Raw genomic sequence first — 26435 nt, forward strand, 5'->3', positions numbered from 1 at the left:
ATTTCCTAGAATAAAATCAAGTATTATTTCACATGGGTGAAGTGCAGTAGTATCTGACTACATACACATTTCCTGGATTTCTATCCAAATAACTCATGCGAGGGAGCAGAAAAGAGGCTTTTTCCGCCAAAAGTATCCGTGAATCTTCTTCAGAAAATGTTCTTTTAAGACCCTTTGTATTGCCAAAGCCACTCTGCACAGACAATTAAAAGCCAAAATGAAATGATAGATCACATGACAGGAGTTTCAATGTGAGGGTCCCCCACCCCCACCCCGCCCCCCGGTTAAACCTCGCAGCAGGCATCACAATACCCGAGGTAACGAATCAATTAAGTCCGCCTCCCCTGGGCGCCTCCGAGTTGGCGCCGAGCAGTAGGACCCAGGGGCCTCCGCAGCCACCAATAGAAGCGCACACTCGGGCCATTTGCATGCGCCGCGTCCGCTCCGCGCTGCTCTAGGAACACGGGAGCGGGGCTCCGAGACGGCTCCGCCGAAGCGGGATCGGGTCTTCCCAGGGAGCCGACGGCGGGAAGAAGCCCGACTGGCCCCCGGCCCGGATTCCCTCGCCCTCGCGTTTGAGAGTCGCGCGCGGCCTCGGCGGTGGCTCCCGACCCGGGGGGCTCTGCGGTCCGCAAAGTCGCGGCCCGGGGCTTGGACGCCGTCTCGTGGAGGGTGAGTCCCCCGCGCGGCGGCCGAGGCAGCGCCCGCAGGCTCCGGAGCGGTGCGCCCCGACCCCGCGGGGTGCCCGGACATTGCCGCGACCGGTGGCGCTGGGGCCTCGCGGGGGTGGACTCCGGAGCCCTCAGGCCGCGTCGAGAGTGCAGCCTGCGCCCGGGCGGGACTCCACAGGTCTCCCTGCGGGGATGCGGGTTTCTGGGTCGGCGGCTCTTCGGAATCCCTTGCGAGTTGTTCCGGGCGGGCCGCCCGCTTCACAGAGAAGTTTCGGGGCTGGTGTCTGCGGCGCGCGGCCGGGTTGCCCGCGAGCGCGGATGCGGGGCGTCCTGGGGCCCGGGGGGCACCGCCTCCGAGGATGCTCCGGGCGCCGCCGCGGGGCAGGTGGGCAGGAGGCGCCCCGACTTTGAAAGCCTCCGTCTCAAGGGGGGCGCCAGGGGGCTTTGGAGGACGCGCCGCTAGAGGACCCCGAGGAACCCGCAGGGAGACGGGCGGCGAAGTCTCCCGAGACCCGCGTCTGCAACCTGCGGCTTCTGCCCGGACGGCAGCGCGGCCGCGGGAAGGCGGGGGCCGAGGCCACGACGGAGGGGCTGTACCTGGGGAGCGGGCAGGACGGGAGACCGGTGAATGACCAGCGGCGCCCCGTTCTCCCCGCGCAAAACCACGCGCGCGGGACGTGCGGGGAAGCGCTCCAGCCTGGCGTTTAGCTGGAAAAGGTACTGCCGGGAGGTGCGGGCGCCTCTGCACCGGCGACCACTGCCCCTGCCGGGCCCTCGGCCCCCGCGCTCCTCCCGCTCGTGCGGCTCGACCCCGCAGCGCTGCGGACACAATGCGGGAGGCCCCGCGCCGCGCCGCGCCATCCCCGGGGGCCCCGCGCAGGAGACGCCCCCAGGCCCGCAGGGGTCCCGGGCGGTCCGGGTACGGGCAGGTGCGGGGGCGGGGGCGTGCGAGGCACCCCCTCCGGGTCTTCGGTCCAGAGCTGCTCCCGCCCCCGAAAAGCCCTGGGGTGCGCCCCCAACGCCCTCGAGGAGGCGCAGGAGAGGGGACGACAGCGGGGAACGTTGATGAGCCTGCAAGAGAATGGCCGCAGGTGATTCGGGGCAGTGCGGTCCTCAGCCAGGCTTTCCTTGGCGCTTTTAAGTGCGCTGCTCTGAGATGCGGCTTTGAAATGCGCGTCCGCGGCCTCTCTGCGGCTGGACGGGGCAGGCTTCCAGACCCGGGCTCGCTGGAGACCCTTCTGCATCTGCAGGCGGGAGGCTGCAGGGCCGGGGCCTTCATTTCGCGGCGTCATTTACCCCTGACCTCAGCACCTCCCACCCTTTCACGCCCTCACCAGGGAGTGCCCTGACCTTGCAAACTCCTCTGGGTCATCTGCCCCGTTTCTTTTTAAGTGATTGTGTCAGGCTGTGCCTTACAAAGGCCTGTGAAGAAATGGTTTGTGTATTTCAAGTAGTGGTGGGAGATGGTTTAATTTGGAGGTGGATCTTCAGCGCCCGGGAGCATTTGGAGGAAGGGGCAGAGATGAAGGACTCTAGAATGGCCCACACGGGGTGTTGGTTGCTTGAAGGAGAACTTTCAGAGGAAATATACGTCTTTGAGCACATGGGGGGCGGGGGGGGGGGCGGGCGGGGGTTGGTGGTGATGGAGACAATATCATTGCATTCTTTTCCCACTTAGAATTTCTCCTTCATTACGGTTGTTTGGGAACTAGGATGTAATACTAAATAGAAAATACTTTGAGAATCCATCTGTTTATGAGGAGGCCAGCTAGAAGTGTGGTAGTTAGGCTTGGGCCCAAACTTGGATGCTCCTCAGACCTATTATTTTGAGAGATTCAGTTTGCTACTCTGAATCCTGTGTCTCTTCTGTATCTTTTGAAAGCTTTCTGAAAGGCATGCAGCATGTTGATTTCATTAATGGCTTTATTAAAGGGTTAGTGGGTGTTCCATCAGTCCCTTCCTTTCCTCCCCCAAAAGGAAAACAAAACAAAACGAAACATCAGCAACAGCATCTAAGAACACACACCAGTGGGGTGAGGACTTTGTGTGTGTGTGTCTTAGGAACCTATCTTCCTCTCACAGGAGGGGAGGGTAAAACTGAGGATGCAGGAGTAAGGAGTGAGGGCATGCACCTCATATCGTTACTATGGATTTTGGACTTCCTTTAACCCTTCTCCACCCATCTTCCTGCATGCGTCTTCCAATTTAGCCCTGTATGATCTGCAGAATTGAAGCACAATGACACAGCTGCAGATCCCTGATGAAGGCTGGCTTCAGAACACAGCTGTTAATCACATGTTGGGTGGATTTTTCCACATACTTCCTTTTACTTCCCTTTTCTTCACGTCCCCTGTCCTTGAACCAGCATAGTGTTACCATCTTCTAGGCTATATTCTGCAAGGGGTTAGTGATTTCTAGTGGCAAAGCACTGTCTGGGTATGGGAGGAGGACAGAGATTCAACAGCTGCCCTGGAGTCCCATAGGTTTAAAGCTGACTTTCTCTTACTGTGTACTGCACAGAATAAAGAAAAATATCCTGATATCTCCCCAAAGAGAATTATATTGGCCTGTATAATTGTCTTTATTTTATTGCGTAGTGGAATCAATTCAGAAACAAAATAACATTGGTCAGAAATGAAAGGGAAGCTATATGCTCACTTGCAATATTTGGAAACTAATGTACTCAGCTGTGAGAACTCACCTTTTGGCATCCATCTATACTTGATATATTAGGAGCTATTTTTATTCAAGCAAGATTTACTATGTTACTTTCATTATGAGGCAGAGCAACTTAAGACACTGCAGAGGTGTGAGTTTTAAAAGAAGAAGAAGAAAAAAACCAAACCAAAACAAAACAGGGCAGCAAAGCAAGCCCTTGGCAGCTTGATGAATGAGCAGGTGCAATGCACCATTTGAAATGTAACTTGAGGTGAGGTTCCATCCAGTCCACTAGAGAATGAGTTCCTCCTTATAGTCCAGAAAACTCAACTGATTTCCTCTCTCTCTCTCTTTCTCTCTCCCCCCGCACCTTTCTCTCTCATTCTCTCTCGCTCTCTCGCTCTCTGATCTCTGAGTTCAGAAACATAACCATAATAACATACAATAGACTAGACTTACTATCTGGTCACATAATAATTTATGTCTAAATTTGCTATTGAAGTGAGTGAGCAATATTCCTGTTAATGCATTCATGGTAATATCTAAAACATATTAGTGTCCTATGAACTGGCCAAGTCTCCAATGCTATAGGAAATAGAGGTGTTAGAAGAGTAGCTGACTTACCCTAGGCCACATAGGAGAAAACTGTAGGCATAGCATTAGGCATCTTACCTGCAATAGATATTTCATTCAATTTTCACATCATTCTTTTGAGGTAAGAATCTTCTTTAGATTTCTTTAATATATGAAGAAACTGAAGCTCAGAGAGGTTAAGCAAAATATACACAGTCATTCAGCAAATAGGGGAAGATCCACAATTGGAAACAAGTTCTTGCTCATGACAGAGTACATGCTTCTCCAGTTTCCATGGGACTATATTTCCCTCTCGTATTTAGAGAAGTTTCATTATTTTTAAAAATTTTGTTTCAGCACTCATAATTTTTTGATATCAGTATCCTTTTCATGTCCAAACCATTCTTGGCACCACCCTCAGACCAGTCTTCTCTAAACAGTGACTTTGCAAGGATGTCATAGTCAGAGAAAACTTCTTTAGTAAGAAAGCCCACCTCTCTAATCATTGCCCCAACTGTCCCATCATCTCTGGAAGTTAAAGAAGAAGCATAAAAATTAGAGTCTTCATCATTTACTTCAAAATTTGCACAAATATGGCCAAGGAATCTGGAAGAGTCCATTACGTCTTTCTGAGACAGAAATTGTACACCTCCACCTTCATATTTCCACACACATGGCTTCTATGATCTGCATGTTTCCCCACTTTAACTTAGCCAAATCCTACGCATTTTTAAGGGTGGTTCATGTTTCTCCTCCACCATGTAATCTCTGAGCATTCCAACCCTCATGTTTCTCCTCTACCATGTAATCTCTATTTCCAACCCTTCTAGTTTTATACATCTCTGAAATTTCCAATAGATTACAATTTCTGCCATTTTATTTGGTCTTTATTTGGAGTTAGGAGGAGTAAGCTGACATTTCTGGAGCACTCTATATCATATCTTTTTACATAAATTACCTGTCAGATTCAGCTTTCTATTTGTTCATTATATTTCTGCATTTAGCCCTCATGCTCCTCAGTCACCCCAGATCGTGTCTAGAGTTTCACTAATGAAATCCAAATTTTATGTCTCTAGTCCACATAGTACTCCTGATTGCTACTCCTGTATTTCCAAAAATCTACTTGATATCTCCAGCTAGAGATATATTGCAAAAATTTGTAAGGAAAATATAGTAAAGGAAATTACTCAAAGGTACATGTATCATTTTTCCTACCATACTTGACCTTCTACTTGGTTTTCTAAGTCCTAAGTAAGTCCATCATGCATCAGGACAAAATCACCTATGACATGTCCCTCTCCCTCATCCACTACACTCAAGTAACAACAACAACAAAAAAATACACACACATATATATTTACTAATGCTTTTATTTTTCTTGAACCTAGCTTCTTTTCTCCATAGACAGCCTTGCCCCCAGTTCCCACTTTTAATTCTTGGGATTAGCCTTCTAAACTAACAACTCACCTCCGTTCTTGCTCCATTTAAATCCATACATCATATCTGCAAGAGTCCTCTTTCTAGAGCACAAGTGATGAAGGTTATCTTGTTACTGAAGGTGCTCTATCATTTGGACTCAGAATTCCTCTCTTCAGTTTTTAGCTTTATCAATTACTATGAAAATCTACTTGCATTTTCTCAAATACTGAGGCTATATCATTCCTCTCTGCTTTTGTGTGTTAGAACTTTGGCTCATAATGGTTCTCACTTTTCTTGATCTTTGGATCTTTGGAAACACAAAGCAGCTGTTACCCTTCTGTGAAGACCTTCATGTTAAGCAAATAGATTTAAATATACCTCCTTTAATGCTTTCTTAATAACATCTCTGGAATTCTGTTGTATATATTTATTCATTTTTATCAAGGGACTGAATTCCTCAAAGCAGTATTTTCCAAACTTTGGCCACTGAACCAAGGAAACCTCTTAATCAAGAAAAATAACACTGAAATAACACTCCCTTGACCCCCGATCAGATTGAATACGTTAAAATATGTGCAGATAGGACTCTGGAATCCATATTCCAACAAGCATTTCAGATGTAACTAGGCACGTGGAATTTATCACAACAGTTGCTCCCCAAATCAGCTAGGTCAGTTTGGCGCTCAATTTGGCAGTTTGGGAGAAGCCATCAGTGTAGCTTTTTAGATCTCACTGAGGACTATGGGCATGTCTTCTTGGATTACTGTGCTTCAAAGAAATACTTGATCACAGAGCATAGTGTGTCAAATCATGTGATTCATTTTATTTTTATTTTATTTTTTTTTAAATTTATGATAGTCACAGAGAGAGAGAGAGAGAGGCAGAGACACAGGCAGAGGGAGAAGCAGGCTCCATGCACTGGGAGCCCGATGTGGGATTTGATCCCGGGTCTCCAGGATCGCGCCCTGGGCCAAAGGCAGGCGCCAAACTGCTGCGCCACCCAGGGATCCCCATGTGATTCATTTTTAATGAAGCAAGAGACTCCTGCATCAGAAGGACATACTGGTTAAGAGCACAATTTCAATAATCACATAAGAAGATGGCCTGTAGAGTTGAGATGCTATAATGTAGAGTATTTGGAACTTTACTGACTCTGACTTTGTGATATTATGACATGTTTGGCAGAGATGGAGAAAATAGAGAGAAGCAAATGTCTGTAAATTACCACTTGGATTATGTAAAAACATAGTAAACAAAATTTAAACCTTTTGTGCACAGATTGCATCTCTCTCCAAGAGGTAACTTAATAGTAAATTTGTTATTTTCATCCCCATGTATTAACTTTTGATACATGTACACCCTTCATGTATAGTATTGTATTAAATAACTATATTATTTAAATAAGTTGTAACATACCATGTGCATTCTCAGGAATATTGATTTTTGTGATTTAAGTCAATGCAGGAAGACTTGATTCATTCATTTTCATTGCTGTATAGTATTCCATTTTTTAAAATCTACCACAATTAGGCACTTCCAATTTCTATAACAGTGTAGCAATGATTTGCATGTGCATGTGCATGCATCACTGGGAATGTATACAATTCTTTTTTTCATGGATATGCCTAAGAATGAAATTGTTTGATTATGTGGAATTTACTGATTTCCTGTATTCAGGTATTGCCCAAATCCCACACAACACATGTAGCATTTATATACCAAGCACATTTGTGAGAACTACCATTCTGTCTACACTTGGCAAAATTTAATATTGTCAATTTTACCAATTGAATAGTTTTCATTTTTCTTTCCTGATTGTGCAGTGAACATCTTTTCATTGAGAATTCATCTGTCTTCACTGTGAATTATTCAAAAAAGATTTTACCTTTTTTTTTTTTTAACTGAAATATTTATCTTTTTCTTGTAGATTTATAGAAGTCCTTTATATATCCTACATCCAAACTCATTTTTGGTTAAACTATTTGGTTGAAAATATTTTTCCCTGGGCTGCATCTTATTTTTTCTGGGTTTTTTAGTGTGTCTTATTTTTTTAAGTATATTTTGTTTCATTAAAAGTAATAAAACTTTTACATTATGTTTTCTCTTTTTTATGTCTTGTTTTAGAAACCATTCCTTATGGTGAAGTCATAAAATATTCTCATATATTTTTAAGTTTTCAAATTTTGCTTTTTACATTCAGCTCTTTGATCTATCTAGAATTGATTTTAGTTTTCATGTGCTGAGAACTGTGGTTGTCACGTATGAATGTTCCATATGTGGTTGGATTCCTTTTTTGCCTACAAGGCTACTTGGCACCTGTCCGCATTTGAGACACATTTTTTCTGGTCATTGTCTGCCAGGTTGGTATGTGGACCATTATCTTGAGGAAACATCACAATGTTAATGAACCAGAGTAAAATCATTAATTAAGATTTCAACCCAAATAGGTTTATATTCAGTTAGAATTAAAGACCAGTGCTTTTTATGACAAACTGTATAATCTCTTTAAATGGTTTGTGAATTGTTCATGCGTAATGAGTCCTTTAGCTATGCCTAGCATAATTTAGTTCAGTTTTAGTTCTTACAGAGAATATTAATGAATATCCCAAAGACACACTTTCCTTGTTTGTAAGACTAGCAAAGTAGATCAAAGGCAGAATCATGATTCACTCAGGAATGAAGCGTGATTGACCATTTGCCAGGTGAATTATATAACCCATAGGAGGAATGATATTTTAGCACAACAGCCAATAGCTTCTGATTGATGCATATCCCTTGAATAAGCACTTAAAATATTAAAACAATGGCAAAAAGTTTAGATAGGAAATTATTGCAGTGCGCTGTACATATTACATTTTACCTTGGAATGAGGAACTAGGGGGACTGTAAAACCACTTTACCTGCTTATATATAGTGATAGCCAGTTTCTGTAAGAATTTGCTTTTTATCCTATAATGGACAAGAAAATACCACACAACTGTGGTTGGCGCTAAGCCAAGGCTTGGATTATTTAAATATTGGGTATTAATTTAAGAGATTTTTGTATTAATTTAAGAGAGTTTAAGAATGGTCCAGTTTGGCCAATGAAAGAATCTTCTATTTATAAGCTTCTCTGAAAAAAAGGCAAAAACATTTAAAGAAAAGCCTCTGCCTACACTACAAATTACACCCAGCCCGTTAATTCCAGTTTTTCCAATTAATGTTTTGGTCATAACTTGGAGCAAGGAAAGGAACTACTTAGGAAAAGAGCAAAGTCACAGTTTACCTTTTCTTATTCATTTCTTTTGTTGCCACTTTCTGGACTCTGCCCTTCACGCTCAGATCTGGGACTATTATTCTAACTTCTTTCCATTTTTCTCACTTCCCCGCTAGGCATAGTGTCTCTTTCACTGTACCACACACTTACTGTCCCTCAACACAGCACTTGGTTTCCAGCTAATTGCCTTTGCCTTTCTATCCTCTTAAAATACCCTTCTCCTCTATTTAGTGAGGTCATATTCATCTTTCAAGATATAATTTAATGGTTACCTCCATTTTGAGGCATTTCCTAATTTTCCCCTAGGAAGCTCATCTCTCTTCTCTTTGTGTTTTAGTGGAAATTAGCACCTACCTATACTCTACTTCTTATTAAATATTTTATTTATTTATTTATTAGAGCACACAAGTGGAGGGGGCAGAGCAGAGGGAGAAGCAGATTCCCCTCTTGAGCAGGGAGCCCGATGTGGGGCTCCATTCTAGGACCCTGGGATCATGGCCTGAGCCAAAGGCAGACGCTTAACTGACTGAGCCACCCAGGCGCACCTGTACTCCTCTTTATTACAAGTGGTACTCATGTGCCATTTTTAATGACCATACTAACTGGGATAAAGATGATGAACAGATTCTTAGTGTATTTGTCTAAACCTGCTATTAAAGTATCATTGAATATATTCCCTATGCTGTGCCTATTAATCTCGTGACTTACTCAGTTGAAATAGTCACATTGTACATAGTCAATAGCTACATGTGGCTAATGGCTAATATAATGGATCAAGCAGATATGGAATAGTCCATCATCTCAGAAACTTCAATTACACTGTGCTGGGAAGAATAAACTCATGGTAAAATTTGGAACAAATGAATGAATGAATGGAGATACTAATGGCCTTTGATTTTCAGTGAATAAGTGCCACTAAGTTGGATTGTCAAACATTATCATATCGGTGAGGGTAATTTCGCAACTTACAGATGTTAGCATCTCTTGGAAATAAACACATGATCTCAGCCTAACCAGGAAGGTAATAACAATATGAAACTCCAAAGAAACCAAAGGGAAGGGCACCCGGGGCTCAGTCAGAAGAAACTAAGGGAGAGTTAAAGTTAATCTTTGATGATCTCCTTACATACCATCTCTTTAAGATTTAGATTCCTTCACAGGTGGAAGTAAATTCACTCACTCTCAAATATCAAATAGAGATCAATTAGAATGGCTATTACAAAAAAAAAAAAAAAAAAAAAGTGGGATGCCTGGGTGGCTCAGTGGTTGAGCGTCTGCCTTCAGCTGAGGGCATGATCCTGGGGTCCCGGGATCAAGTCCTACATTGGGCTCCCTGCATGGAGGGAGCCTGCTTCTCCCTCTGCCTGTGTCTCTGCCTCTCTCTCTGTGTCTCTCATGAATAAATAAATAAAATCTTAAAAAAAAGAGTAGAAAACACCAGTTGTTGGCAAGGATGTGGAAAAATTGGAACTGTTGTGCACTGATGGTGAAAATGTAAAATGGTGCAGCCACTAAGGAAAATGGTATGGTATCGTGGTTCCTCAAAAAGTTAGGCAGAATATCATATGATATAACAATTCTGCTTCTAGGTGTATGTCCTTAAATATTGGAAGCAGAGACTGGAATAGATGTTTGCTCCCATGTTCATAGAAGCTTTATGTACAACTGCCAAAGTAGAAACGACCAAAATGTCCATCAGTGGGTAAATTGATAAATGAGATGTTCTATATACTTACAGTTAATTATTATTTCAGCCTTAAAAAGGAATGAAATTCTGATACACACTACAGCATGGATCAACCTTGAAAAAATTATCTTAAGTGACAGAAGTCAGACAAAAAAGTTAAATACCGTATGGTTCCACTTGTATGCAGTACCTACAATAGTAAGATTCATAGGGACAATAAGGAGAATGGTGATTGTCAGTTGTTAGGGCTGAGGGGAGCAGGGAAAGGGCACTATTATTTAGTGAGTATAGACTTTCACTTGTGGATGATGTAAAAGTTCTGGAAATGGGGACGCCTGGGTGACTCAGCGGTTTAGCATCTGCCTTCAGCCCAGGATGTGATCCTGGAGGCCTGGGATCAAGCCCCACCTCAGGCTCCCTGCATGAAGCTTGCTTCTCCCTCTGCCTGTGTCTCTGCCTCTCTCTCTCTCTCTCTCTCTCTCTGTGTGTGTGTCTCATGAATAAATAAATAAAATCTAAAAAAAAAAAAAGTTCTGGAAATGGATAGTAGTGATGGTTATACAACAATGTCAGTATACTTAATGCCACTGAATTGTATACTTTAAAAAGGTTAATACCATATGTTTTATGTTATACGTAGTTTACCACATCAAAATTATTTTGACAAATATTTATTAAGCCCATTTGTGGTTGGGCACCCTCACCCCTTAGAAAAGATTTTTCATTCCAATGTGGCTTCTCAGTGTTCTTTAAATGCTCATTTTCAACACAGCACCATAGAATAGTCTCTCTGCCTATTAATATTAAGAAAAAGGCAGTGAGCCAGAAGAGAGTTCATGGGAAATGAACATAAATGCAACGGATCTATCTGCTCTATGGGGTGTACTTTATTAAACAAGTACACTTAATGGAGAAAAAAACACCCCCCCTTAACAATGAGTACTGTGCTTCTGGGTAAGACAGCTGGTGGGGTATGCTGGCGGTTTTGGAATGAAATGACTGCGTAACTGGATGCAGTGAAGTAGTCGTGAACCCCCAGGAGGACGTTGTGTTGGGGTGATGCAAAGTGGCCAGTAAGAGAGTGCCTTAGTCACCTGCACATGCAAACTGCTAGATGAAAGAGTAATATGATCAAATGGGATTACTCTGTGACACAAATGTATGCGGGTATAGTGAATTGCAGATTATGGAGCATCTGCTCCTCTGCTGACTCCTTGGGGGGCAGGATGTGTACAAGGAAGGGGCTTTGTGGGGATGGTGAGAACACCAATTGCTCTTGGTGCTGGAAATAGAGCAACAGTCTCACTCTCTCCTTTCATGTTTTCTTTCCTTAGTGTAAGGATTCACCTCCTGCCATAATCCGCCCTCTGATTACCCTTACATTTTCTAGGTAGGTACGGTTTGACATCTTCTGATAACTCTTTTTCATGGATGATGGTCTGGCATGCTTAAAAAGCGCCCTGAAATTTGCTGCCCTTCGTACAGCACACAGAAGTAAGGCTTTTCCTGTATTGTGCAGGAGGCATGAGCTGCGAATTGTTTTTCAATTGGGCTTGATTCTGTCATGTTCTTTTGCCCGATGCTGTTGATTACAGGTGTTTTTCTGTCAAATTAAATTCAGCTTAGTAAACTTGAGAGCATGGAAAGAAGATCCTGATTTTATTAGCTTATTAGAATGATATTCCGACTAGACAAGTTAATCAATCAGTTTCATTCTGAGCATTGGGGATATGAAAACTATTATTAAAGTGGCATTAGAGAATGAGAGCTTGGACAGAGGTAGGGGAAAATACCAAGGAAGGACTTGTCCTTTTTTGAGAGCTGTAGCGATAGTTAATGTATTAGTGAATATATTTATTTTGCCCTGGTTGCTGGTGCCAAAGCAGCAAAGAAATGGGGGTCATAGCTCTTCAATTTGCCTCTTCCATATCGCTTCAACTTTCCATAACTGCCTTCTTTTACTTATTTTTATAATTATTTCCACTTTAGGATAAAAGGTCTTTCAAAGTTTCAGAATCCTTTCTCCTTAAGTAACCCCCTTGTATCCTCTCCCTTCCTTTTAAAAATTAAACTTCTGGAAATAGTAGCCTTCTCTTGCCTTCCTAAGCTGTCTCTGGTTCTGCACCCCTACTCCGCAACCACCTGTAGGTCTGTGCAGCCCTAATGTGATCACTTTGAGACTTTATACATTTAGAATTTGCCAAATCAGTGGCCGAGCTTCAGACTCATCCTACTTCAGATTTTCGTGAAGTTTGACATAGATCAACTAAATTTCAGGGCACCACTCTCTTTTAGGTCTCCATACATTTGGCTCTTCTACATCTTGCTCTGTTGGTCTCTGTCTCCTCTACTAGTCTCTTAAATGCTTCCTGTTCCCCAGATTCTGCCCATAGAACTTTTTCTTGGGGTTCTGCATATTTTCCCTCCATGATTTCCTTCACTGCCCAACTTCAAACTTACATAATGGAGAATAAGATGATGGTGTATGAATAATAATAACTGGTGATGATTCTTACAGATGATATTTATAGAGCATCCTGAGAAGCACCTTTCTACTTTTCTTGCACGTAATCCTACAAATCAAAGAGTAGTGGTTGCAGGCAAGGAGTCCGTGACTTTCACGTGCAGGGTTTCATGGCCAACTGGCAGAGCTTCCTTGTAAGCATGGCTCTGTTTGGTTCAAAGTCCAGGCTCTTACCATTAAAAGACCTCCTGCAATTATGTCTCTCCACGGCAGAGGTCCTCAGCTCGGCTGCACGTTAGATCCCCTGGGCAGTTTTGATTTTCTTTTCGTTTTTGTTTTTGTTATGTTGTTGTTTAGTATTTTTAAATCTCCATGTCCTGTAGCCCAAATTAGTTACATCAGAATTGTTTGGGAAACAGGCTTTGATTTTCTTTTTAAAAGTGATTTAGGTGTTTCTAATGGGCAGCAGTAATGAGAACAACTGCTTTATAGTAAATATTTTGATGATATTCAAGTATATTGCTCTAGCACAGATCTCTCTTCTCAGATGTAAATTTCTACTTTCAGGGTTTACTGTATCTCTTCATCTTTCTGTCCTCACTCTTCCTCCACCACGGAAATTCTCATGTTCCAAATGAACTCCCCATCATTTATTGTTGTTGTTGTTTTTAAAGATTTTTAAAATTTATTTGGGATGGTGAGAGAGAGAGACAGAGAGAGAGAGAGAGAGAGAGAGAGAGAGCTGGGGGAGTGAGGCAGAGGGAGAGGGAGAAGTAGACTCTGCAGAGCAAGGAGTCCAATGCAGGGCTCCATCCCAGGACCCTGGGATCATGACCTGAGCTAAAGGCAAACACTTAACTGACTGAGCCACCCAGATGACCCCAAAAAGAGCCTTATCACAGTTAAAATACCTGTCTCCCTCAGATGGTCAGCACCAGGAGGGAAGGATGGCCCTCTGTTTTTCAGTGTTTCTCCAATTGCTAAGAGAGTGCTTTGCATAGAGGAGCTATTCAAAAGACATGTGTTGAATGTATATAAGGGCTCTATGCAGAAACTCCTATCTCTGTCCTTTCACACGTTTTTCTCTGAGTGGGATCACCAGATACCCTTTCTCTCTCTCTGCTCTCTCTCTGACCTGGTAAACCATCTTTGATGTGACATACACGTATGAAATTTTCTGGACTTCACCAGACAGAAATAATAGCTTTCTTTTGGCTTTACAATACACTGTTGCTGCAACTGTAATAGGGGTTATATCAAATAGCACTGCATCGGGACGTCTGGGGGGCTCAGTTTGTTCAGCATCTGCCTTCAGCTCAGTTCATGATCCCAGCGTCCTGGGATTGAGCCCCACATTGGGCTCCCTGCTCAGCAGGGAGCCTGCTTCTCCCTCTCTTTGCCCGTTGCTCCTTGTGTTCTTGTGTTCTTTCTTTCTATGTCAAATAAATAAATAAAATCTTTAAAAACTAGCATTGCATCATCTTTGTTTCCTGTCTAAATTAAGAACATCAAAGAACTAGATAGAGGTATATGTTGTTTCTATTTGTTACCTCTGTACATATTATAGTGCCTTGCACCCAGTGATACTTAAATTCTTATTTTTGATGAATGGATGGCTGGTTTTATATATAGTGTATTCAAGGACTCTGGCAGTGGTTTTCCAGCTACTCTGTTTTAATGTTAGGTTGTGCAACTTTTTCTCTAGGAAAAAGAAGTGGAAAAATATACTGGTATCTAACATTATGTCACCATTTGTTAATGATCCTATGAGTAAGAAAAAATTGTTTTATTTGTATTCTGAATAATCAGACTTTTCACTGCTTTGTAAGCCTATGTTCATAATATAATAGACAAAAATTATAACATAAAGTGTGACCACTATTCTTAAATATTTTTTAAAAAAGTCTCTGACTTCCTTAGTGAGAGATAAATGATTTTTAGCCTTCATTTATACCTTTAATAGTGTGTAATAGTCCATTTACAGACCCCAGGGTCCTGTAGATTATATATTTGGCTTAATGGCCCAAACTGAGTATCTTCAGTTTTGCCATCCTACCATAGATCATATACACAGCTTTTTGCTCTTTTGCATGTAGTTTCGACTTTGTCTGCATAATAACACTTAGCTAAATTATCAAACACACATTAGGACTTTTAACTATTAAATTTTATTAATACCATTCCTTCAATTCAATGGGATTATATCGAAAAACTGAATTTTAATATTTCTAGTAGATAATACATTAATTATTCTACATTTAGATTGCAGTGTTAATGTGCAGACATCTTTGCCTTTAATAGTGAAATGTAATGGTATAATAACTTAATTTCCATTTATTTGTGTAATGGGAAGAGAATGGGAAGTGATGTAAATAACAAATAGTCTATAAAATTTATATTTATGGAGAATTAATGACCAATTCAGTTTCCCCTTGTGTACAAAGGTATAGGATACTGAATAAATTCAGGAAAAATATGAAATTATTAAACTTTAATAGCAAGAGAAAATTTTAATTCACAAAATTATAACACTAGCATACTACCTTAGGTTTAAGCATATTTTATTGACTTTTCCTTTCATACATGAAGAGTAAAACCATCCCTACACTTGTGTTCTCCACCCTCACTGTCAACATTGTTTCCTAGTGAAAAGAATAATACATTCCCAAGCTAATGCTCAACAGATTTAGACCACATACCTACATGGGAGAACTCATTAAAAAACTTATTTCTCAGGGAACTTTAGAACAGCTAAGTATATTGCAAAATGAATTGCTTAAGTCATATAATTTTTGGTGTGGCATGCAGAGTTTCATAATGCTTACATGTTAGAGTAGCCCTAACTACCACACACACACACACACACACACACGAAAAAAAAAAAAAAAAAGAGAGAGAGAGAGAGAGAGAGAGAGAGAAAGAAAGATAATTTAAGAAAACAGAAAAGACCTGAAAAAAATGTAGGGCTTTGCCATTTGGGACCATATCTATTATTTCCAATGAAAATTTTGGAATTACACAAATTAAATTTAAACAACATGGCTTAAACATCCATGCAGATCCATACTAATAATACAATTCCACATGTAAAGACTACAAATGTTCTATAATCATTCTCTTCCATCTGCTATAAAGATAATAGAATTGTGCTTTTTATGATATAATCGAAATTTATTTTTACAAATATTTTAAGTATATCACAAATTTTCCTTTTGTTGAACTACTGCCTCATAAGCTCTGAATCTGAATATCCAAATCAGCATTTTGTTAGTCTCTAATTCGCTATAGACAACTGATTGTTTCTTAAATTCATGTTAATGTAATGTGCGGATCTATTTGAATTTCTACCACTGTCATTTGAAATAATTTATATATAAAGGTATGTGTAAAACTCATAAAGTCGTTTTAAAATTGGAAGTATCAATATGCCTGAATCCATCAAAATCTGCAATCATATAGTTTTCATGGTTACTGAACAGCTGTCTATTTTATGACCAGAAACCCAGGTCATAAAAGGAAAGAAAAATATGAGGACAATTTTACCAACCATATTATCACTAATTTTACATATTCATATATTTACTTATATTAACAACTCTTTATAGTGATGTTATTTGATCATTTATTCTGTCCCATTCTTGTCCCATTATCTGCCATTATGGATTTCCTCTAACTGGTAGATATATTTTTCTGAAGCCCATTGCATATTTGTTCTGCACGTTTCTCAAATATTAGTCCCATCCTCCATTTAGTTATTTGATCACCCTGTTTTTCTTGGCTATCTTTTGGGTTGTGAGGTAACCATAAATAAATAGAATGTTCCATCTGTGACTGTGCAGAACACCATACTCAGAGGAACTATGATTTCTGACTAAAATCTGTGTAGGAGTCCCAGTATCCTATATAAGTCTAGATAATCAAACATATTTCCAAAATAAATGAAAATAAAGGACAGAATGCTCCAAGATTCCCACAGATTGTGTTTCTAGGTCCCAGTCTCTTCAATTAAACATTAAAAACTAGAAATATATCTGCAAGTAAAATATACTTGTGTTTTAAAAAAAGAAAATCCAGTTTGTAGAATGTGAATTCACATTCCCTGCTTGTGATTTAGGGGCTGGAATACACCCTTGTATAAAGAAAATAATGTTGAATAAATAACTTAGAAATTAAGTAGCAATTTGGATTTAGCTTCCTTTTTTAACAGAGTATAACTGGTGGAATGAAAATAATATTGAGGTAATACATATATTAGAAATTACATAATTTATACTAGGATTCAGTATATTTATCAACCAAGTCTTTTATTTTATTATTTTATTTTATTTTAGTTATTTTATTTTATTTTATTTATTTTATTTTTATTTATGATAGTCACAGAGAGAGAGAGAGAGAGAGGCAGAGACATAGGCAGAGGGAGAAGCAGGCTCCATGCACTGGGAGCCCGACTTGGGATTCGATCCCAGGTCTCCAGGATCGCGCCCTCTGCCAAAGGCAGGTGCTAAACCGCTGCGCCACCCAGGGATCCCTATCAACCAAGTCTTATGCAAATATGAGTTATCACTGAAATACATGTGTATATTTGTTGAAATTATTACTTTAAGTAATACCTGTTTTTAAAAGCTGGGCTCAGGGCACCTGGGTGGCTCAGCAGTTGAGTGTCTGCTTCAGCTCAGGTTGTGATCCTGGGGTCCTGGGATCGAGTCCCACATCGGGCTCCTTGCAGGTAGCCTGCTTCTCCCTCTGCTTGTGTCTCTGCCTCTCTCTCTCTGTGTCTCTCATGAATAAATAAATAAAATCTAAAAAAAAAAAAAAAAGTTGAGCAGTATTGTAGGTTCAATGATGGCTGTGAGTTGTTTCGAGGAATAAAGAATGCAAATTAAAAATGTAGTAGGTATAATATCCCAGATTATTAGAGATTGTAGAAAATCTGGATGTATTCCTAATCCTCTTACTTTATAGATGAGAAACCAGGGACCCAGAAGTAGAAAGTGACATCAAGAGAGGAAAATTGAGGTAGAAATTGAGATAATATAAATAAGAAATCATATTATAGATTGATGATTGAAATAATGCTTGTTTTGAAAATACTTTCTATACACGTTTTAGAAGAAGATGTTGGAAAAATTCCAAGTTAGAACATGGACTTTAAAAATTTATGTTTTAAGTACTAACATGGCAAAGTGGCAAGAAATTTATGAATAGAGTGCTTGTATCACAATTTACTTATTCGTGTCTTTCAGTAAGTCTTCTTAAATAGCAGCCTATTTCTTTGCAGAAATTAATGTAGCTGTTTCTAATCTTTGATTTCCAAAATTTTGGTGTTTTTTAAGGATCAAGGAAAATATGTTAATCACATCCATGCTATACAAAAGTGTACCATTTCCTTTCTGGATGGATATATGAAAAGAATAGATTTGAAAAATTTTTCCATAAAGTTAGTCTATGGTAAATCATGAATAGGATGAATCCAACTAAATATCCCACTATCTTTAGAAGTAGAGGGAAGGGTATATAGATTGATTTAATTTTTTACTTTCTTTTTTTAACCTTGGCTATAAAGTTCCAAATCATATTTTTGTATGCTGTTGCCACTGTATCCATAAAGTAGCACCATAGCAAAGCTGATGCAATTTGCAGTATTGTACCCTTATATGAAATACACCTATATGAAGAACATATAGTTATATGAAGAAAAACATGGATTCACAGTGAGGAGGATTTTCAAGAAGAAAAAGAAAAGAAGTCATGGATGAAGACAAAAGAATAAACTGACATGGCCTTAAGCCAATTAAGTCCTTAAGGGACTAATTTATTTCCTTATAATTGTAATGATATCCTAATTAACTAAACTTTAGTATTGTGTTCCAAAAAAGGAGAAAACACATGGCATATGTTCAATCTTTGCTATCTTTTTTGTGCAAGCATTTTTACCTGATTATTTAATCTTTTCCCAAGCTTGTAGAATTGGTATTACACCATTCATTTTGAAATATAAAGAAACAAAGGCCTAAAGACACAGTCTGTAAGAAGCACAGGTAGACTTTGTCTCTCCCTCTGGCCCCAAATTCTCTGTCTGTCATACTGCCTTGCATAGCTTCCGTTACATTAAATGTAAATGAATCTTCTTACAGCCTGCTCTGATACATTTATTTGGCAATCATCAAAAATTGTTATAAGAACGAAGAAATTACAGTAATTGACCTTTTTTTCTTTTTTAAAAAAGCAAGAACTGGATTTTATTTTTTCAGAGTTAGTTAACTGCTAATAACCATACATTAGCGATTTGACAAAGTTCTTTCCCTTTTTTGGAAAACACCTTGTAAGTATTATTCTATTTAGGTGTTCTGTCTCATAGATACCAGTGTTGTGATTGAAGAATTTGTTCTCAGCTAGAATATTTCAGGGCGGAGCAGGGTCAACCAATGACGATATGGCAATAAGCCGTATCTCTGTCACTGGTTGGAATAATGGATGTAAGCTGTACTTAAAGCAAAAACACTCTGAATGCTTGCAGGGCCACCTTTTATCCTTCCAAACTATAAGGGCACTTAACTAGCACACTTCTAGCTGAAATAGAAAGTTTGAATAGGAATAATCATTGGGTACAGTTTTTATCCTGGATTATAGACATGTGGGCATTTGAGGCATTCATCTGAGAGGGATTATATATGTATAATCAAGAAGATAGATAAATAGATAATTGTAGTCAATAATGATATGTTTCTTTTTTCTTTTTCATCATTTCAAAAAGTTAGGAGTTTTAAAATGTAGTCATTGTGTAAATTTTTAATAAAGGGCTCCCTACTAATACTTATTTTTCTCCATATGTAGCTTTTTTTTTATAATGGAAGTAGAGAGTTTTCCTTGACAATAGGGTTTATTTCTTATCAGTCTTTGAAATAACACTTCATATAGATACCTGCTCCTACATTAGCAATTTGTATATTATATGGTTAAACAAATGCCACTCAGATGCCATTGGATGGTAGCAAAGAAATGGAGGTCTACTTCAGGAAGAGACAGTTGGTTTTGGCCAGATCTTTGCAATAAACATGAAACAAAACAGACAAAGAGACTTTAAGTACTATGAACTACCTTCTTGGCTCTGTTTGCCCCCTCAGAGTATCATTGTCCAGCTAAAGGTACTTAGCCCTCTCTTAAGCACTCATACCCAAACCCAGTAATGTCTAAATGATTTTTCCATCACCAGTGCTTGGGGCAGAAAGCATTTCATCAAGCACATTTGCTTTTGAAGGAAACTCCTGTAAATACAACTGCTCATGTTGCAAAAATAATTAGAGAAGGTAGTAGCAAAGGAATCATAGAAATATCTTCTGAATTTAGTGGGAAACAGTCAGTCTAGTTTGGGACAGAAGCTAAAAAAAAATTCTGATGAGAGACCCAGAGTTAGACTTCATAAATATAATGAAATAGCAGATCCAGATAGAGAAGTGCCAGGAGAAACACACCTCTATAGCAGTACTGAACTAAGTGTGTTTACCATTTACTGGAGTAAATGTGCCTGGCAGTTAACACCAGAACTACCAAATGGCTAACAGGTGACTGGGGGACAGGACTTAGCTGAGATGCCTTGTCTGCACCTCAAAGGATCTTTCATCTTCCAGCAGGTAGCCCAAACTCTTCACATGCTTCAAAGTGCAGCAAGACAGCAAGCCCGAGCACAAACTGTTCGAGGTTCACTTGTAACCTGATCTAATGTTTTCTTGGCCAAACCATTTCACATAGCAACCCAAATTTAAAATTTCAGGAAACAGACTCCACTTCTTACTTAGAGAATCTGCACTATCTCATTGGAAAGGTGTGGATTTAAAAGAAGGGAGTAATTTGCCACCCTTTTTATGTTCTTCTGCATAGTCCTTTTATATCTATCTAGCAATTATAATTTGATAGGTATCAATATAGTCAATCCTGCTGTGATGTACAAAATGTTAATTGGTAGCGTGAAACATAATTTTAACTTTTGTGCATAAAAGTAAGTTCTCCATATAAGATATTCAATACTGTTTTCCAGTAAAAATTAAAAATTAAGAAAATAACAGATGAAATGCACTGACATTTACTTAATGGATTCCTACATGCAATACCACTTGTTTATAGGCATATTTGTATATATTACTTAAAATTTGAGAATTCAGCAGGGTATACAATTCAATATATATGCTTCTTATAAATCAGAGGATGTAATAAAGAGATTACCAGGTCTGAAAGCGTGCCTTAAATGAATATAGTAGGATTTCATGAAGTGCAATTTTAAAATTGGTACAATTTACTACTTTTATGTCAAAGTTAATGATTAGAACTTTTATGCATTTTAGAGATGGTTTGTCATAAAATGGAGTAATCATATTAATGATTTGAGATTGTCAGAATGAAACAGGTCTTAGAGTTGTTGATGCTGTCATTCAAAACTGGATCATTCCCTGCCCTCCCAATGCATGAAGATAAGTTGTCTCAGAATTATGAACTTGAAATCATTAAAATCAATTGTCTATGATAATATTCATGATTTGATTATTGATATATTGCTTTAGCAGAGTATTCTAGGGAAAGTATTCACATATAGCAAGCTGTGAGCATCCTATTGGTGGAAACAGTGGACTCTAGGTGCTCCATCTCCAGTGTTTTGAAGAAGGACTGGTTCTAAGAATACACTCCAGAAAGGTTTCTTGAACATCTTCCAAAAAAAAACCTCACAAAACTTTCCTCAGTTTTTTTTTTCTTTTATCACTTACGTCTCTTTATTAAAAAAAGATTTTGTTTTATTTATTTATTTTAGGGAGAGAGAGAAAAAGAGAGCACGTGAGTGGGAGGAGGGGCAGAGGGAGAGAGAGAATCCCAAGCAGACTCCCTGCTGAGAATAGAGCCTGACCTGGTGCTCAGTCTCATGACCCTGAGGTGATGACCTGAGCCGAAGTCAAGTGTCTGACACTTAACCTACTGAGCCACTCAGGGCCCCCGAAAAAGTAAATGTGGAGAGACCTCAGTTACCAGTTGACATTCTATTTTTAATTTTATTGCAATTTAGTATTTTATCATCATTCACATATTGTATCTATTAAATGGAATATAATTTCTTTGAGGTCACTAAACTCCCTCTTAAGGAATCAACGCAAACACAGACCATATGAAAGGACAAGCTGACATGGAAGGAGTATTTCCAGAATGAGCTCCAGGGTCACCATGTTAAAAAAAAAAAAAAAAAAAAAGTTCTTTATTTCATGTCTCTATCTCCCCTATCAACCTTTAAATATTTTCCAGATATCCTTCTTATTAGCCCCTCTAGATTTGGGCTCACTGCAAATTGTCTGTCTAAGTAGTTCTTGACTTTAAAAGTCTCTTGATCATGTCACACCTGTACCAGAGATAAAGATGAATGACTTAAAACTTGAGGAAATGATTAATAGCTTTTATCCTTTATATACAACCTTATATTTTCCTGCCTCAATTCTATAAAACTTCAGACACTAACACATCCTGTTAACAAACATAAATCCATCTGCATGCATTTCTTTTCCTAAACTCTGGGTGATTGTTAGAAAATCAGAAACAGTTTGTATGCTACCCAGTAAGCCGCCAGATGTTTCTAGTCCTATGCACTTGCACAGACATCCTAAGTCACCTGGGACAGAATTAATAGTTTTCTCTACCGTGTTCTAGTGGCAATCAGCACACATCATTCTGTGATACGTATGGCAATGTGCTGGCCTCATCTATCTTGGGAGTCTGTCTCTTCCAGTAGACCATGAGTAACTTGTAGGCAGGAAACTAATTCCTCAGGATGCATTCTGCCTGGGATTGTTGACAAGCAAATGAATGATATGAATGAAGATTCTAAATGAATACACAAGACAATAGCCCTACTATTTTATTACAAAAACTCTGGCAAAATCTCAGGTCACATTTCCTTTGAAAATATCTTTTCATTTTTACTCAAGACAGTGAAATACAATTAGTCAAACTCATTGTGAATGGATATCCTGCAAATCACAAACTTCTTTTTCATAACTCTGAAGAAAATGATTGCAGTTCTCACACCTATACGTTTCCCTCTGAGTGTAAATACACCTGCAGACCTTTTATTATTTTCTAACTGGAGGGCTGGTGAATAAGCTCAGCATGGCTGAGCAGAAAATGTTGGAAGATAATTGGATCTGTAGGCTCAGGTGATGGGAATGTTAAAGACTTTATGTGCAAGATTTATTTGTTTCAAGTCTACATTATATTTGAGAAAATTCAGATTTTATTTTGTCCTTTCCATTCTGGACTTTAAACCACTAGTTAATGTTTAATGCCTTTTTGGAGACTCTTCTACCTCACAATGTGTTAATCTCAGTAAAATGTTTCTTGTCTTCATGGGAAAATCACTTATTGTAGATACTGGGATTATAAAATAGTCTACTACTGAATTGAAAGGAGAAACCACCTCATCATTTAATTTGTGTTAAATTTACTCAATTATTCTAGAGACTCTGCTGAAAAAATAAAATTGGCCCTGTGAATCTTGAGCATTCTCCAGGATGAACAGTACCCTCTGGCTTATTTGAAGAAATAAATTACCAATCCTCAAAGGGATCCTAGGTCAGTCTTTGAAGTAGATGGTGAAGAGGCTGGTTTCTAGTGGGAGTGTGGAAGTTGGAGGGAATATGTGCAGATAGGTGGCAAAAGGAAAAACTAATTCAAGTCAAACAAAGGGCGGGGGTTGTGGGGCAGAGAGAAGACTGCCTTAGGATTGAAGAAAGACTCTGGGGAGAAATAATTAAAGCAGGTGTATTCCTTACACCATTCATCATTTGGTGAGCTGGAAAGCTCTGACAGCCTTGTCATGTGTCTTTTGTGTGCTTAGCTCTGTCAGGTGATTTTATGAGTCACTTATTTTCTGACAGACCTGTTCAAAAAGCTGTACAGTATCCCACAGGTGGAATTTGTTGATAGAACAAAGAACATCTGTTATATTTTTACATTTCTAACTTTAAACAATGAATGGGGGGGGGCAGGAATGCCTTATTTATCCATTGACTGCCTCCCTGCCTCCCCTGTTCTAGGGAAGTTCAGCTCTAGGAAATTTTTTCTCTTGCTCATTTCTGTATTTCCAGTTACTATTTTCTAGTATGTGGTAGATGCTAAGTAATATTTGTGAAATTAATTAGCACATGAATTGATTAGTCTTTGATCTCTTGCCTTGACGTAGGTAGGCTTAGATTAAGTATTAGCCATTTGACTAGTTGAGAGTTCTTACATATGCATTTAGAAAATATTGATGGTGCCATAATCTCTTTCAATTCTGGTATTGTTTACTTTCTTCTTTGAGTCCTTTGTCATACTTTTTTACTTCCCAGTTAGGACCTTTCTTTCTATAGAATGCTTTCCTTAAACTTTGGTGTGTCATATATGCTCCTAAAACTGTGTGTGCATTTACTGTCCTCTATTAGGATCATCTGTCTATATTTTGGGTGTATTCTCTTAGCAAACAGTAAGATCTGCGAAGATACCCATGTGTGTTATCTTGACCAGTGAGTTGAGTTTTCCCTAGTATTTAGTATGGTACCTGGATATAATAGCAAATTAATAAGTGTTTAATTTTTATTTATTTATTTATTTTTTGAGAGAGAGAGAGTGAGAGTGTACAAGTGGGGGAAGCAGCAGAGGGAGAGAGAGAGAAAGAATTTTAAGCAGGCTCCAAACTCAGCATGCAGAGCCCCTTTTGGGGGGCTCTCTGTCTCAGGACCCTGAGATCATGACCTGAGTCAAAATTAAGTCAGTCACTTAACAGAGTGAGCCACCCAGATGTCCCAAATTAATAAATGGTTTTGAATGAATGAACAGTATACACAATATTTTTAAAACTGAAATTTTTTTAGAGACTAGGAACAGAAAACTGAAATACATTCAGCCAACAATGACAACTAACTTAAGCAACTCTCCACATTACTTGTGAATGAAATCAATTAATAATTCAAGGACACTGCCACTGACTAAGTGCCTGCTGAGGCATGGAGACTGAACTATATATTTAAGGAAAACTTTGGAGCTCACTTCTAAATCATCTCGAAGTTATTAGTACATAAGTGTGTCTTTTTTAAAAATTATTTATTTGAGAGAAGGAGCTCAAAGGTGCAGTGAGCAGGAGGAGGAGCAAAGGGGGAGGGAGAGGGAGAATTTTGAGTAGACTCCATGCTGAGTGCAGAGCCCTATGTGGGGGCTTGACCTCAGGACCCTGAGATCACCACCACCCAAGCCCAAACCAAGAGTTTGGCGCTTAACCGACTAAGCCACCCAGGTTGCCTCTATAAGTCTGTCTTTATAGTAGTTTCTCATAACCAGATAATGGAATGGAAACTTGGATGACTCCAAGAGCAGTAAGACCTGTTGGACAGTGAGGCATTTGACATTTTGAGGAGGTGCACCCAGGAAGCACAGAGTGAATGGCACATACTGCAAGTTAGATATTTTGTTGGTCTAAGTTATCACCATCGCTCACTTGTGTTGCTGTAAGTCATAACCTAGTAACCGGCCTTAGGGTTTCCATTTCAGCCCCTCCCTGCTATAGTCAATTTTCTTCACAGCAGCCAGAACAATTTCTTAATAATGAAATCACGATCATATCTTAATTGAAAATTCCCATGTCTCCCCTTTGCAATTAGGATGAAATGCAAACTCCTTGCCATTTTCACTGAAACCCCAAATGACATGAGCCTCTGCTAACCCTCCAGCATCATCGCCACCATGTTTTTCTCTCATTTGCTGTATGTCAGCTTCGGTAACCTGCAGTTTGCCTGGGACACACCACAGTCACTCATGCTCCAGGCTTTGTGGTTGCTCTGACCTCTACCCAGAATACTTCTCAGATTTTCACAGGAGTGATATTTTCCCCCTACTATTTAGATCACAAAGAGAGCTTTATTTGATTTCCCTTTGTAAAGTAGCCCCCTTTTACTTAGTTCATTTTAGACACACACACACACACACACACACACACACATGCACACACACACCGGAATGGAAACTATAGAAAACGTTTTCTTTGTAACTTCTTTATTTTCTTAGCTATAATATTAAATGCTCAAGGAACACTTGTTAGATAAATAAATACCTGAATGAATCTATGGGCCTTCAATTAGGAGAAATGTACATTTTTACAAAAAGTCTCATTTAAATTCACAACCGTGACTTCCTTGAGGATCTGTTCACTTTAAACTTAAGGGAAAGTAATGTGTAGGAGTTGGGTGATTTCCACAGTATAATAAAGCAGAGCAATTAATTTGAACTCAGGTCTGTCTGACTTGAACATTCTGCTCTTTCTGCTCTATCAGATGGCCTCCAGATTGTCTATTTCAGTAGGAATCAGCATGAATTGTAACAAGGAAGAGGAGAATTTGCATAAATATATTGGACATGTTAAGAGTAGGAGAGCCTTTGTTAAGTGAATGGAGGTCTCGGTTCTTGGATTCCCCATGAAAAGATGTATGTGAGGATCCATGCTCAAATAAAGACAGCCAGAAGGAAAATAGTGAGCACAAAACAGTTGATTAAAGCAAAAGTACACTCTCAAGGTGGGAGAAGGTAAGTTCCTCAAGGTGGAACCTGGTCCCAGATTGTTTGGGCACTGAATATTATTGAGCCTTTCTGGGCTTGGAGGAGTTGTGATCTACAGGGGGCTGGCCTCTAATGGAGGTGCTTCCAGTC

The 26435-nt window shown here is 39.5% G+C and overlaps 1 protein-coding gene across 6 annotated transcripts in view; it reads left to right on the forward strand.

The window, feature by feature from the left end:
- The first annotated feature begins 455 nt into the window (after positions 1-455).
- The window catches only part of ROBO1 (roundabout guidance receptor 1), a 1120933-nt gene continuing 1094953 nt past the window's right edge, over positions 456-26435 (forward strand). For 5 of the 6 annotated variants that reach the window (XM_077878763.1, XM_077878768.1, XM_077878765.1 and 2 more), the window contains exon 1: positions 456-672. The gene's annotated coding sequence lies outside the window, so the exon portion shown is untranslated. The remainder of the gene's footprint in view (positions 673-26435) is intronic. The other variant, XM_077878764.1, reaches the window with a different exon arrangement.

This window comes from Canis aureus, chromosome 30 (assembly GCF_053574225.1).
Source record: "Canis aureus isolate CA01 chromosome 30, VMU_Caureus_v.1.0, whole genome shotgun sequence".
Classification (NCBI taxonomy): domain Eukaryota; kingdom Metazoa; phylum Chordata; class Mammalia; order Carnivora; family Canidae; genus Canis; species Canis aureus.